Raw genomic sequence first — 17,157 nt, 5'->3', positions numbered from 1 at the left:
TGGGGCTAGGTTCTCTCAGTCATTTTCCACTTGCGTTGTTGTTTTGTGAGCTCTGCAACTCAGTAAGGGTATGGTTCTGTTCGACAACTATCTATGTTTGCGTTAACTGTGGATTTCGTTGGTAAGTTTCAGTTGTACATTGATATTGCTTTTCCATTGGTTCATGCCCTTGCTAGCTCAATTCCGCTAATCTCTGGCCGAACTGTGCGAGGTTTTCTTATGTTTTTGGGTGCTCGTTGTTACTACTTCTTTCTAGTTGCTCTCTAGCCCTTGACTTTACATTACAGTTCCGTTGCCACTTGCTTGCTTACATTATTTTTTAATGGGTATGCATTTGCCTGTGCTCAGGACGCGGCTTCAACAGTACCCTTCCATCCGTGACTGCTTCTTCTGGAAAGGTAAGTTATCTTTCTCTGCTACAAGTTATGTTTTCAACTTTTCTTTGTGCTAACAGACTCGGCTCCTTGCTAGCAGGGTTCTGATTTAGTAATGGTCGCATTCAATGGTAGCTTTTCTCGTTCAGTTATGTCGTCGAAAAGGTGAGTTCTTCTACAGGCCCGTTTTCTTTTTATTAATTTCCACAGTTGTTGTTCAGTTCTCAAACCCTCGTACTAACACCTGGTCTTTTTTCTCTTGCAGGTTCTTGGTCTCCAGTGAGCGTAACCCTCTTGTTTATGCTCAATGTTGGAACTGTATTGTTGGTAATGCTTTACTGTAGGTTCGCAGCTCTGTAGCTTATTTAGCATGCATACGTCTATGTGCTTGTCTTCAATTCGTATTTCTATGTCTCGACTTTACTTATGCTTCTGCCTAACTCTGTATTTGGGAACGCGCTTCTGTTCAGGAAGGAATTTGACAATCTGTCTGTTTTTACATTGCATGAAAAATAATAGATTATAGGAGATAAAGTATCAATTCAGATGGATTCAGGAAAAATATAATGTGAAGAAAAATGTCTCTGTTTGTATTATTATTCTATGTTTCGGAAGGAACGAACCCCGTCCATGTTGTGTACAATTTTCTATAATTCCTTGCAATACAGTTACCAAACCGTTATGCAGTTATTAACTATCTTGCTATTTTATCTTTTCGTTCTATTACATACAATGAAAATATTTTATTTCCAGTTATTTTGTTTTTTTTTATCTAAAGTAAACAACTAGAAAATTAAATTTCACAAAAGACCAAACAACCAAGTGTCTGCAACTGCTTCTACCTAACTGTACTGTCCCTAATTGTATTATACTTAACTACTCTTTAACAGACAGAAACCAAAACATAAACAGACTCCTAATGTTGTCTTTAATTAACAAACACAAATGAAATTCTAATTGTTGATGACCTCTCCTCCTCGGTTGAGACCAACACCCGGTCATGGCGCCCCTAGCTGGATGCTCCTACATCAGGCTCCTAGGGTAAGAAAAATTCATGACTCTGGTCCATGAGATTCTCGACCGAATGACCCGTCTGCTCTATCTGCCTGGCATCAAGCCACGAACTGTCCTCAATAGAACGGTTCTTCCACTTGACCAGGTATTGCAGATACTCCTTCTGCCGAGTTCGCTTAGCCACCTGAGTGTCGAGGATCCTCTCGATCTCTTGAGGCTGAACGTAAGGCATTTGTCTCATCCAAGTCTCACTTCCATCTTGGGTGTCCCGTGTAAGCCGTGTGGTACTATCTTCCTCTGAACCAGCAGTGTATGGAAACAGGTCTACTACATTAAATATGGGCGAAATGCCTATCCCTAGTGGCAGTTGTATTTCGTAGGCATTCGCTGAAAATTTTCGAAGAACTTTGCAGGGACCTATCTTCTTATACTTCAGCTTGTTGTATGCACCTCTAGGAAAGTGTTCCTTGCACAGATTGGCGAGGAATTCATCTCCCACATTAAACTGCACTTCCCTCCGTTTCAAATCTTCTTGCTGTTTATATTTTTGGCTGCTGTCCTACAATTTAATTTTCACCTGCTCATGCAAATCTTTCATTGCGTTAGAGAAATCTTCCCCATCTGCACTTCACCTCTCCTGTTGTCCCAGATCTCGTAATTTGTGCACTCCACGAGGGTGCATGCCCTACAAGATCTGAAAAGGACTACAACACGTGCTAGGATTGGGTGAGTCGTTATAAGTGAACTCTGCCTGGGCAAGTAATCGATCCCACATCCACGAATTCTTACCAATAAAGCTTCGTAGTAGGTTCCCAGACTTCTGTTTACCACCTCTGTGTTGAGTGTGGAGCATGATTGTTCAGAGGTCTTTGTTTCGGCCGGATGTATAACCCAAGAAGTTTGTACACCCCTCCACGCGGGGGGTGCGGAGGGGACTTGTCCCCCCTGCAGGGGTTTGGGGGGAAGCAGTCCCCTAGCGGGGGCTCGGGGGCAGCTCCCCCGAAGCCAAAAATAGATGTGAAATTTCCTTGTAAAAGTATAGTAATTTCTAGTCAATCTGGGTCGTTCATTAGGCGGATGATCTAACGGTATAACTTATGTTTAGTTTAGGGTTTTTTGCCCTAGAAGGCAACCCCTCTCTTTGTATGAGGGCATTGTATTTGAGGTTGTGTAATAGATGTGTATTTGCTGAGTGAGAACAGAGAGGTGAGACTGTGAGAGAAAACAGAGGATATTACAGTAGATCTGCTATAGGTTGTGTCTCTTCATTTTGCTGGATAATAGAAAGGAAGGACTGGTTGTTCGGGGTGGATGTAGCCCAAACTGGTTGAACCACGTATATCTATGTCTCTCTTGTTTTATGTTTTTTCTGTGTTTATATTTCTGCAATATTTTATGTGTTCCATTGCTCCATAATATATAATTTTCTAACACTCTGTTTGCCCGTCGGTCTGCAGGTGATAAGCAGAGCTGTAACTCAACTGCGTGTCCATCTTCTTCCACAAGGTGCGCCAAAAGTGCCCTGTAAACTTCACGTCGCTATCAGAGAGAATAGACTTAGGCAAACCATGTAGCCTAACAATCTATGTAAAGAACAAGTGGGCCACGTGAGTGGCATCGCTAGTTTTGTTGCAAGGGATGAAATGGGCCATCTTCGAGAACCGTTCCACTACTACCATCACCGAGTCATAACCCCGTTGTGTCCTTGGTAGACCCAAGACGAAGTCCAAGCTGACTGAGTCCCATGGTCTACTTGGAATAGGCAATGGTGTATAAAGTCCCGTGTTTTGACTGTGACCTTTTGCTAACTGGCACACTTTACATCTGGTCATGAATCATTGTACATCCCTTCACATTTTTGGCCAAAAGTAAAAATGGCTAAGCTGCTCAAGTGTCTTATCTATGCCGAAATGTCCGACTAGACCTCCACTGTGCTTCTCCCGAATAATATTCTCTCTCATCGAGCAGTCAAGAATGCATAGCTGTCCTCCTCTAAACAGCAGTTTCTCTTGCAAGTTATAGTCCAACCATGGACTATTATCTCTCACCAAATGGTTCTGACATGCCTTGTAGGCCTCCTTAAAATTTGTGTCAGCCTGATATAAATCTTTCAAGTGCTCAAAACCCAGCACTTGTATAGTACTCTCCTGCAATAGTAAGGCCCTCCTACTCAATGCATCCGCCACCTTGTTGGCCTGTCCGCTGATGTGTTTCAACGCAAAGGTGAAACTCTTGAAATATTCCACCCACTTAGCATGTTTGTGATTCAGCTTGTGTTGTTGCATCACATACTACAGTGCAGAATTATCTAAGAACAAAACAAATTCATTTCCCAGCAAATAGTGTCTCCAATTCTTAAGTGTTTGGACGATAACATAGAACTCCTTGTCGTAGGATGAATACTTCTGCCTGCTTTCATTCAACTTCTCGCTGAAAAATGAAACAGGTTTATCCTCCTGGCTAAGTACAGCTCCAATAGCCGTACTGCTTGCATCATAGTGAACCTGAAAAATATTTTTAAAATCTGGCAATCTCAGGATCGGTCTCTCTGTGTTCTTCTTCTTTAGTAGCTGAAAACTCCTCTCTGCTGCATCAATTCATCGGAAAGGCTGACTGGCCTTTTCGATTGTGTCCAACATAGGTGCACATATTTCACTAAAATTTCTTATAAATTTCCAGTAAAAACTCACTAGCCCATGAAAACTACGTACCTCAAAAAAGCTTTTCAGGGATGGCCAATTAACTATCGTTGTAATCTTCTCCGAATCCATCTTCAGCTCATTTTCTGCTATTACAAAGCCCAAATAAATCAACTCTTTTTGCAGAAAAGTACATTTTTCAGATTTATCAGCAGTTTATTCTACTGCAATTTTTCCAGCACCTTTCGAACATGTCGAAAGTGTTCCTCCCTTGTCTTGCTGAAAATTAATATGTCGTCCAGGTACACTATCACTGTAGAAATTTTGAATAATATAACACTTATTCACAGAGATTATCCTGATTATACACTATTTGCGGAATGCATGCATAATACATAACCTCCTCTACGTTGATCATCAATTTTACGGAATTAACAACAATGAAACATCAATCGCATGCGCACATTAACACAGTATGTAATGGGGAAAGCATACAGCTGAAAACCCCAAACTATTTGTATATTATAATGATAGAGAACATGTAACAATACATAGTACAATACTCCTCACAAGTACTCAGTACTATCTCCACCTGCTACACACAAACTAGCTCAGATCTGAATCAAGTCACAAGTTCAAATCTCCTCCACTGTTTGCCTACCTCTATTGTGCAATCCAATGTGAGAATAGGAATGATCCAAGCTCATTTTTCCTTAGCTTGTATTGCGCAATCCTCATTGGCAATCTCAATCAATGATTGTGCAAATCTCATTCACAGCTATAGTCACAACTGATAGTAGTCTCACTCTTTCACCCACCTCTAACACTTGTCTCCACTGAACTGTCCATGCACTGAGTTAACTGATGTATTCTTTAGTTGATTTATGAGTTAATAATTAGTGAATTAATTAATAATTAATTCACATCACTCATCACTAGTGTATTTGGTAGTTAGACTAAATACAACTAGTTCAACTAAGTCAAACTGAACACAACTCCATCAACTCCACCAAACTCAATCACTTGAGTTCTAACTGAAGTCCATCATGCAATAGCTCAACTAACCCATAAGAAAAGCGTATTTCCTTCTGGCAGTTGCATGTGCCACATCCATAGCTCGAACTGAAGTGCTGCAAGAGGATAAGATAATGTTTATAGTCCAAATATTATTAAGAGCTAATAATATTCGACTGTTCTATTTTAGACTGGCAGTCTAAAAATAGACTCCGCCCATATGTCTAAAAATAGAAGTCCATCTATTTTTACCAACATGACCAATCATCCATAAACAGCATCCTGCAACTCATAGACCATGATCCATATGTCTAAAAATAGACTTTGCGCAAAAATAGCCTACGGGCCCACTTAGTGAAGGCGACTTCTTTTCACTAAGCTCCATCATCTTGTTGCATTTTCAACACTCCCTCTCAACAAGATATGGATTATCTGCAACCCCTATCCTGCCTCTGTGGTATTCGAATTTTCTCCTGGTGAGCACCTTCGTCAAGATATCGTCATCCTGATCCTCCGTGGGAATGTATGAAAGTAACATGATTTTCCACTGCACACAATCTCTAATATGATGGTACCTGATGTCGATGTGCTTGGATCTATCATGAAATACTGGATTAGCCGAGAGTTTAATGCAACTATGGTTATCACAATAAATCACAGTAGGCTCCAAGTGTGACCCGAACAACTCGACCAGGATCTTCCTCATCCATATAGCCTCGCATGCAGCCAAACTTGCTGCCATATACTCGGCCTCTGCTGAACTGAGTGCCACGAATCTCTGCTTCCTGCTGTACCAAGAAACTGTTGTCGACCCGATACTGAAAATCCATCCATATGTGCTCTTTCTGTCCGTTGGGCTCCCTGCCCAATCTACATCCGTGAAGCCACATAGCTTCACCTCATCCTCTTGTCTGTACCACAATCCATATCCTGATGTGCCTCTGAGATAACACAATACATGCTTGCATGCCTTCCAGAAGAGCTTGGTTGGCTTAACCATAGCTTGTGAAAGCTGGTTAACAGCATAGCATATATCGGGTCGTGTATTGACCAGATACATAAGCGACCCCACCAACTATTGATAAACAGTGGCATCCACTACCTCCGCTGAAGTAGCATCCTCCTTCCTCTAACCTCCAGGAAGAGGAGTATCAATAGGCTTGCAGCCATGCATGTTGAACTTCTCCAGTATCTCCCGAGCATACTTACCCTGAGAAACAAATAGTCCATCACTGCGCTGCCAAATTTCCAATCCCAGGAAATAATGAAGGAGGCCCAAGTCCTTCATCTCAAACTCTCTAGCAAGATCCTCCTTGCATGAAAGTATCAACAGCTCATCTCTGTCAAAATCAAATCATCTACATAAAGTACAATGATAAGAAACTTACCCTCCACCACAATCTGGTATAGGTTAGGATCCACCTCACTCTTGGAGAATCTAAGTCCAGTGAAATAACTGTCTATCCGTGTGTACCAAGCACGAGGTGCTTGTTTCAACCCATACAGCGCTCTCTTGAGCTTGCACACATGCGACTCGCTACTGAAGATCTCGAAACCTTCAGGCTGCTCTATGTACACCTCCTCCTCAATGACTCCGTTGAGGAACGTAGTCTTCACATCCACCTGATGGATGTGCCACCCCATCTGCGCTGAGAGAGCAAGAATTGTCCGTATGGAAGAATACCTTGTGACAGGTGCAAAGGTCTCCTCATAATCAATCCCCTCTATCTTTGAGAAGCCTCGGGCAACAAATCTTGCCTTGTACTTCTCCACACTCCCGTCAGCTGCCTGCTTCACTTTGTAGATCCATCTCGAACCCACCACTGATTTCCCCTCCGGTCTTGGGACAATCTCCCATGCACTGTTTCTGACAATCGAATCATACTCTTCCACCATGGCATCTACCCATGCGGGATCCTCCACATCTTCCTCGAAAGAGGATGGCTTAGTCACGACACATTTTCTCACAAGAGCCATGTATCCAGTGTACCGATCAGGTGACTGTCTCTGTCTGTGCTGCGTTATAGGTGGTCCTACAACCTTCTCTGCATCTTGAGCCAGTTGCTCAGCTTCTGTAGTGCGCTTTCTCCCTTTGATAGATAGCGCTGCATGAGTGGTCTCTTCCACTCCATGAACTTCATCTTGTGGCTGATCCACGTCCTAAAGCTCATCCTTAGGAACTAATAGCTCCTCATCTGCATGCAAGTGTGGCTCCCTCTCAAGCAAACACTTCATGGATTTCTCCTCCTGAAATTTGATATCCCGTCGCACAACAGCCTTATGACTGTCTGGAAAATACACACAATAGTTGTGGGGCATATCAGTGTACCCCACAAATATCCCAACCTCTGCGGTTGGCTCCAGCTTCTTCCTGGCATCCTTCGTCACATGCATGTAAACAGGAGAACCGAAAATCCTCAAATGGGAAATATCAGGCCTCTTACCAGAATAAGCCTCCTCGGGTGTACTCATGCCAAGTATCTTGTGAGGACAATGGTTCTGCACATATACTGCAGTATTGCATGCCTCCGCCCACAAGTGAAGGGGTAGGCCCTGATCATGCAACATCGCCCGTGCGGCACCCACGATCGTTTTGTTCTTCCGCTCAACAACCTCGTTTTGCTGTGGGTTATGGGGAGCTATGAGCTCTCTTCAAATTCCTTCTGCGCTGCAAAAGTCCTTGAACTCGCCAGAGATGAATTCACCACCATTGTCGCTCCTAAGAGCCTTCACCTTCTTCCCCAATTCCTTCTCGACCAATTCTTTGAACTCACAGAACTTTGAGTATGTCTCGCTCTTAATCTGCATGAAGAATATCCAGCACTTTCGAGAAAAATCATCAACAAAGATCACATAGTACTTGTGCTTTGTTGTCGAAGCTACTGAGAAAGGTCCACACACGTCTGTATAAATTCTCTCAAGGATCGTCGTGGTGCAACTATCCTTCTCGCGAAAGGTGGATTTCACAAATTTTCCCAAAATACACCCCTTGCACTGATCTGACTACGCAAGAGTGCCTTTAGGAAGCCTAGTAGAAATCTGATGCAGTATCTTCAAGGCTCCATGGTGAAGCTGGCCCAATCTCTGGTGCCATAGCTTGCCATCATCCCGGCTCACCAATCCTTCTACCTTGCATGCCATTGCTACGCAGCCATCTACATGCAATTGATAAAGGTTCCTGACTCGAACCCCTATCTTCCGGGTTTCTCCAGTTGTCTTACTGCGCAGGAAAGCCTTTCCCTCGCTGAAAACAACATCATATCCCTTGTCTTCTAACATCGCCACAAAGATAAGATTCTTCTTCAATCCTGGAACATGCATCACCTCCTTCAATACGAAGGGTTTACCAGACTCCCTCTCAAAGGTAATGGTACCAATACCGGTCGGACTGTATCTACCATCATCGCCCATCTCGATGAGCACTCCAAGATCTTTCTCATCCAGATCAGAAAACAAATCTCGATCTCCTGTCATGTGAAAAGATGCACCACTGTCCAAGAACCAAACTGATCCCATCACACTTGATACCAAGCATGTGATCAGTGAAAAATCTAGCTCAAACTGCGAGGCTAAGGCCTCTCCCGCTGCAGATCCAGCAGCTTGCTTATTTTTCTTCTTCTACGGACAATTTGTGGCATAATGTCTATGCTGGTGACAGTGAAAGCACTTCACCTTAGACATGTCCTGCTTCTTGCCTTTCACACCGGAATGAGAAGCTTTCTTGTTCTTCCCCTTCTTTGCTTTGGCAGCCAAAGCACAATTTTCTTCATCAGATGCCTTTGATGAAGATCCGTCCCTGGTATTCCACATGATCTCCTCTTGCACAAGATCAGACCAAAGTCTCTCCCATCCTAGCAATTTCTCCCGACCATTGACAGAGTCCTGATAGGAATGCCAACTCTTTGGAAGACCAAGGAGAGCCAAGCTCACCAAGTCCTCATCATCGATAGTCACCCCCACACTTCCCAGCTCATCCCTGCACTGGGTGAACTTCATGAAATACTTGGGCATACTGTCTCCTTTCTCACACTTAATGTTTCTGAGTTTATCCTTGAGCGCCAACTTCCTCTGGTTGCTCTTGCTTTGGAATAAGTCTGTCAATTCTTTCCACATCAAGTATGGAGAATCCTTTCCATGCAGGCTGGATACAATGTGATCCTTCATGCCCTCCAATCGAATCCTTCGACACTTTGCTGTCTTCTTTTGCCAAGTCTCAACGTGAGCAGCATCAGTAGGCTTTGGGACCTCAGCCTCTATGAACTCCTTCAACCCATTGTCATCTAACACCGCCTCCATCCTATCTTTCCAATGCAATATAATTCGAGCTTCCTTCAAGGGCATACTCCAATCGCAATCCGTTGAAAGACATTTCAACTTTGACACCAAGAAAACAATGTTGCAAATTCGAATTCCACCAGCTCAAAACTCAACCGCTTCTAATCTAAAATTCGTGAGAACAAAGTATTTCTCGTACAGAGATTGATTGTATGGGCATTTACCGGATATCTCACCTTCCAAAAAAAGGATGAATCCAGAGGCTACCTGGCCCAATTACAGACTCTGCCTGAAGAAATAAAATGTAATCACTTTCTGAATAATAGATCTAATGATCAACTCTGCTCTTATACCATGTAGAAATTTTCAATAATATAACACTTATTCACATAGATTATCCTGATTATACACTATTTTCAGAATGCATGCATAATACATAACCTCCTCTACGTTGATCATCAATTTTGTAGAATTAAAAACAATGAAACATAAAATCGCATGCGCACATTAACACAGTATGTAATGGGGAAAGCATACAGCTGAAAACCCCAAACTATTTGGATATTATAATGATAGAGAACATGTAACAATACATAGTCCAATACTCCTCACAAGTACTCAGTACTATCTCCACCTGCTACACACAAACTAGCTCAGATCTGAATCAAGTCACAGGTTCAAATCTCCTCCATTGTTTGCCTGCCTCTACTGTTCAATCCAATGTGAGAATAGGAATAATATAAAACTTATTCATAGAGATTATCCTGATTATACACTATTTGTGGAATGCATGCATAATACATAACCTCCTCTACGTTGATCATCAATTTTGCAGAATTAACAACAATGAAACATCAATCGCATGCGCACATTAACACAGTGTGTAATGGGGAAAGCATACAGCTGAAAACCCCGAACTATCTATATATTATAATGATAGAGAACATGTAACAATACATAGTACAATATGCCTCACAAGTACTCAGTACTATCTCCACCTGCTACACACAAACTAGCTCAGATCTGAATCAAGTCATAGGTTCAAATCTCCTCCACTGTTTGCCTGCCTCTACTGCGCAATTCAATGTAAGAATAGGAATGATCCAAGCTCGTTTTTCCTTGGCTTGTACTGCGCAATCCTCATTGGCAATCTCAATCAATGATTGTGCAAATCTCATGCACAGCTATAGTCACAACTGATAGTAGTCTCACTGTTTCACCCACCTCTAACACTTGTCTCCACTGAACTGTCCATGCACTGAGTTAACTAATTTCTTTAGTTGATTTATGAGTTAATAATTAGTGAATTAAATAATAATTAGTGAATTAATTAATAATTAATTCACATCACTCATCACTAGTGTATTTGGCAGTTAGACTAAATACAACTAGTTCAACTAAGTCAAACTGAACACAACTCCATCAACTCCTCAATCAACTCCACCAAACTCAATCACTTGAGTTCTAACTGAAGTCCATCATGCAATAGCTCAACTAACCCATAAGAAAAGCGTATTTCCTTCTGGTAGTTGCACGTTCCACATCCGTAGCTCGAACTGAAGTGCTGCAAGAGGATAAGATAATGTTTATAGTCCAAATATTATTAAGAGCTAATAATATTTGATTGTTCTATTCTTAGACTGGCAGTCTAAAAGTAGACTCCGCCCATATGTCTAAAAATAGAAGTCCATCTATTTTTACCAACATGACCAATCATCCATAAACAACATCCTGCAACTCATAGACCATGATCCATATGTCTAAAAATATACGTAGTCTAAAAATAGACTTTGCGCCAAAAATAGCCTGCGGGCCCACTTAGTGAAGGCGACTTCTTTTCACTAAGCTCCATCATCTTGTTGCATTTTCAACAATCACAAACTTCCCGATGTATTCTTTCAGCATTTCATTCATTAACCGCATAAAGGTACTGGGTGCATTGCTCAGTCTGAATGGCATAACTAGCCACTCATACAGTCCCTCGTTAGTCTTGTTGTCTTCCACTCATCCCCCTCTCGAATTCGAATCTGATGGTACCCATTTTTTAAATCGATCTTAGAAAAATACGTTGCCCCACTTAGGCAATCCATCATGTTTTCCATACGTGGCAGTGGAAATCTATACCAGATGGTGATCTTGTTGATGGCCCTCGAGTCTGTGCACATCCGCCATTCTCCTCCTTTCTTGGGAGCGAGAACCGTTGGAACTGCACAAGGGCTCAAACTATCCCTTATTAATCCTTTGTCTAGCAGTTCCTGCACCTGCTTTCTAATCTCCTCATTGTCTTTGGGGCTCATCCAATATGCTGCCTTATTTGGCAAACTTGCTCTGGGTATAAAGTCAATATGATGACTTATGCTTCTTTTGGGGGGCAGTTTATCTGGAAAGTCATCCACCACTATATCGATAAACTCCTGCAACATCTATTGAATTTCTGTGGGCAAATCTGACACCTCTATGTGTAGCAGCACCGTCTTCACTCTTCTAACAATAGCATAGCTCACCTCGTTGTCCTCAACTTGTTTCAGAAATTGTTTCCCACTCATTAACAATACTCTTGTCTCACTTGTCCCTGTTGTTTCTTCCTCCTTGATGGGCACAAGCGTGTGCTTGATCCCATCCTTGAAAAACTTGTAACAGTTTGTCTTTCTGTCATGTACCACCTTCCTGTCATACTGCCATGGCTTGCCTAGCAGTATGTGACATACATCCATCAGCATTATGTCACAAATGACCTTATCCTTATATCTGTCGATATGAAACTCCACTTCACATTGCTCATCTACTAGCAACTAATGGCCTTTTTGCAGCCATGAAACTTTGTAAGGGGTGGGGTGTTTCAATCGCTTCAACCCCAACTTTTCCACCATCTCTGTGGCCACCAAGTTATCTGTACTTCCACTATCAATAATCAGCTTACAGCACTTACCGTGTGACTTACAAACCGTCCGAAACAAAGCTTTCCACTGAGTTTGTTCAGTTGTTTCTTTGGCTGGTTTCAGCAACACCTTGTTCAAAACTAGGGCTTCCCCTGTTTCCGGAGCATTTTCTGCTTCTTGGGGAGGTGCCTCTGCTTCTTCTGGTTGTGCGACATACGCACCCCTCTATCCAGCTTGTTCTGCCTCAGGGCATTCAAACGATCTGTGTCCCCACTTGTGACACCTGTAGCATTGATAACCAGCTCCTCTGCCTCGGCCATTTCCCCTGCCGCGCTGATATGGCCTACCACCTCTCGTGCTTTCACCTCTTTCTGTTGTTCCGAAAGCTTTAGAACTGCTACCTTCTTCATTACTGCTAGCAGTTCGCCCTCTGCCATAAGACTGTCCTCTTCCTCTGCCGGTTCCCCGTCCTCTCCTAGCATTTTGTTTTCTAGCAATTTTCTCTTCTGCTTTCATAGCACTTTGATATGCTTCTTCAATATTTTTCGGAGAAAGAATACTAATTTCATCTAAGATTTCTAACCTTAAACCATTTACATACCTAGTTGTTTTCTCTGGGGTGTCCTCTGTATAACCGGCCCTTAAGTTTACTCGGTAAAACTCTTCATTGTACTCCCTTACTATCATCCCTTTCTGCTTCAAACTCTGCACTTTCTTGTGTAGTGCAATATGGTAATCCTTAGGTAGAAATCTGCCTTTCAATTTGGCCACCATCCTAGACCATTTCTTGATCGGCAACTTGTTCAATCTCCTTCTCTCTGTTTGGACACTGTCCCACCACAGGGTTGCGTGTCCCTTCAACTTTGTCGCAGCAAACTTAACTCTACAGTCTTCACTGACCTCTTCACACTCGAAATACTTATCCAGCTCACTGATCCAGTCCAACAGAACCTCTGTGGACAAATTGCCGTCATAATTTGGGAGTTCTGGTTTGGGTTTGCTGCTTGCCATTAAGACTAACCTCAACAATCTCATTTCTGGTCCTTCTTCATTCGATCCATCTGTTGTCGCTACAACTTCCTCTTCGCTATCATATCCTATCTTTGGATCCCTTCTTCTCCCTGCTTCAACTGCCTCGAAACGAGAAGTAAGGATCCTGATCTCCTCTCTCAATCCCTCCTCTGCTATCCTTCGAACACCTCTTCCATGACCTCGTCTTCCTACCTCCATTTCTCAAACCAATTTCAAAACCTGCTCTGATACCACTATGATGGGACCAGCCCACAACATGTTGTACAAACCTTAATAATGTCCATCTAGTGTTAATTAACGACAAATGTTTGGCTTACGATTAGTTGCTAATCACACTTTAATTAGGCAGTTGTTGATTACAATGATTTATGAGTAATGATATCACTAATCAGTGTTAGGGAAAATATTTAGGTTAGAACTTTATTGTTGTTTTTAATGTTTTGGTACGCCGAGACGACAAGTGTCCAGACCTCGGGCTTATGTTCCGCATTTGGCTAAACCCTTGGGGCTAGGTTCTCCCGATCATTTTCCACTTGCGTTGTTGTTTTGTGAGCTCTGCAACTCAGTAAGGGTTTTGTTCGACAACTATCTATGTCTGCGTTAACTGTGGATTTTGTTGGTAAGTTTCAGTTGTACAATGATATTGCTTTTCCACTGGTTCATTCCCTTGCTGGCTCGATTTCGCTAATCTCTGGTCAAATTGTGCGAGGTTTTCTTATGTTTTTGGGTGCTCGTTGTTATTGCTTCTTTCTAGTTGCTCTCTAGCCTTGACTTTACATTACATTTCTGTTGCCACTTGCTTTCTTACATTATTTTTTAATGGGTATGCATTTTCTTTTGCTCAAGACGCGGCCTCAACGAGACCCTTCCATTCGCGACTGCTTCTTCTCGCAAGGTAAGTTATCTTTCTCTGCTACAAGTTATGTTTTCAACTTTTCTTTGTGCTAACAAACTCGGCTCCTTGCTAGTAGGGTTCTGATTCAGTAATGGTCGCGTTCAATGGTAGCTTTTCTCATTCAGTTATGCAGTCAAAAAGGTGAGTTCTTCTACAAGCCCATTTTCTTTTTATTAATTTCCACAGTTGTTTTTCGGTTCTCAAACCCTCATACTAACACCTGGTCTTGTTTCTCTTGCAGGTTCTTGGTCTCCAGTGAGTGTAACCTTCGGCTCGTTCTTCGGATAGACCTGGTAGGATCTTTCCTTGTAGACTTTTTCTATCGAGGGTTTTTGCTTGTATTATTGTCTTGCTCGGCCTGTTCGTTTGCAATGCGTTCGATTTGTAAACAAATCCAATTTCTTGGTCCGTTGGTTGTATAGTGTAGCTTTGGTCGTAGGCTGTATAGAACTTTGTTAAGGGTTTGAAACCCTAACCCTCATCCTATGCTTTGTTTCTGAAGAGGGTTTCCATGCCCTCGTAACTGTTGGCTGTAGACTTGTATTCATGGGTTTGATGCCACGATGTGGACTGTAATAATATTTGTGAAATATTAATGAAAAAAAAATTGTGTATTCGTATATAGAGTTACCTCTTGTTTATGCTCGATGTTGGAATTGTATTGTTGGTAATGCTTTACTGTAGGTTCGTGGCTCTGTAGCTTCTTTAGCGTGCACAGGTCTATGTGCTTGTCTTCAATTCATATGTCTATGTCTCGACTTTACTTATGCTTCTGCCTGACTCTGTATTTGGGAACGTGCTTCTGTTCAGGAAGGAATTTGACAATCTGTCTGTTTTTACATTGCATGAAAAATAATAGATTATAGGAGATAAAGTATCAATTCAGATGGATTCAGGAAAAATAGAATGTGAAGAAAAATGTCTCTATTTGTATTATTATTCTCTGTTTCGGAAAGAACGAACCCCGTCCATGCTGTGTACAATTGTTTATAATTCCTTGCAATACAGTTAGCAAACTGTTATGCAGTTATTAACTATCTTGCTATTTGATCTTTTCGTTCTGTTACATACAATGACAATATTTTCTTTCTGGTTATTTTGTTATTTTTTATCTAAAGTAAACAACTAGAAAATTAAATTTCACAAAAGGCCAGACAACCAATTGTCTGCAACTGTTTCTACCTAATTGTATTGTCCCTAACTGTATTATCCTTAACTACTCTTTAATAGACAGAAACCAAAACATAAACAGATTCCTAATGCTCTCTTTAATTAATAAACAAAAATGAAATTCTAATTGTTGATGACCTCTCCTCCTTGGCTGTGACCAACACCCGGTCATGGCGCCCCTAGCTGGATGCTTCTGCATCAGACATTATCCTTAAGTATCAAGCACATCATCCTTAGATATCGAACATGTCATCTTTAAATATCTAACAAATCATCCTTATTAAATTACTGTAATAAAAAGATAATCATAAGATTCTATATCTTGATCTTTTATCGACCTTCATAAGCCATGAATAAGTTATTGGGCAAGTAATTATGACAAAACTAAGTTGTTTTCTGAGATCAAACTAAGTTTTCCATCTTCCATTATTTTTTTTCCAATACTATAAGTCAAGTTAAATCTATGATCAATATCAACTCCAAAATATTTATATGAAAGAAAAATACAATCATGTACACAATAAAGATCATATACACGAATTAAATAATAGTTTTAAAACAAACTTATATTAAATTTTCCAAAAACAATATAATTTAAAAAAAGAAGTAAAGCTAAACAAATTTATATAATTAAATTGGGATTTTGTATATAAAAAGAGTTAAAACAAACCATGTTTTCCTTTGTCTTAATACTTAAAAATTAATATCACTCTACCTTAACTCAAATGTATAAAACAATTGTAATATTGAGTCTTTACAAGCTGAATTTTAATATGACAATTTTGTTTAGGTGACAAGTTACCTCAATGAGCTTCACAAAAATCAATAAGCTTGAAATTGACATGTTATACTTACTTGTATGTTATATACTTATAGAGACTGTATATATATGGAGGTTGAATTTGTGCACTGTTTATATATATGTGCATATATGGAAGTTACACTATACAGAAGTTACACATATATTTCATATATGCACAACTTTTGTATACATGCAACTTCCGTATATGCACATATACAGAATTTACGCATATATAGAAGTTGTGCGCATCTTCCATAATATAAATATATGACATTGTCAATATATTCACAACTTATGTATATGTGCATATCTTCCAGATATTCAAAACTTTTGTATATGTGTAATTGTCTGTACATTCGCAACTTTCATATATGTGCATATCTTCCGTATATGTGCAACTTTCGTACAATCACATCTATTATATATGCGCAACTTTAAGATATTGTGCATATAGAGAAAATAACACATATATGGAAGATATGCACATTTATGAAAGTTGTGCATATACAGAAGTTGCGCATATGTAGAGCCTACATATATACGGATGTTGAAGTTGTGCACACATTCTGTATATGCATAACTTCCATATATGCACATATATGAAAGTTGCACATATACGGTAGATGCACATATAGAAGTTGCACATATATGGAAGATGTGCATATACATAATTTATGTGCAACTTGAGCCACTTTATATGTGCAACTTCTATATATTCGCATATATATTTATGCATATACGAAAGATATGCACATATACAAAAGATGCGCATATATGAAAGCTACACCTATACAAAGGTTGAAGTTTTGCACAACTTCCATATATGTGCATATCTTCTATATATGCACAACTTCTGAATATGCGCATATTTTCTGTATATATGCAACTTCCATATTTGTGCAACTTTTGTATATGCGCATATACACAGAAGCAATGCGCAACTTCCATAATACACATTTACGACAACCTCCATATATGCACTTTTGTATATGCGCAACTTTTGTATGTGTGCATATATTTCGTGTATGTGAAACTTCCATATATGCAAATATCTTTTGTATGT

The sequence above is a fragment of the Pinus tabuliformis genome, chromosome 4_2 (genome assembly GCF_031772625.1).
Source record: "Pinus tabuliformis cultivar Carrire ecotype Pingquan chromosome 4_2, CPIR1, whole genome shotgun sequence".
Lineage (NCBI taxonomy): Eukaryota > Viridiplantae > Streptophyta > Pinopsida > Pinales > Pinaceae > Pinus > Pinus tabuliformis.
The sequence above is the reverse complement of the archived record's forward strand: the minus strand, read 5'-3'. Positions refer to the sequence as shown.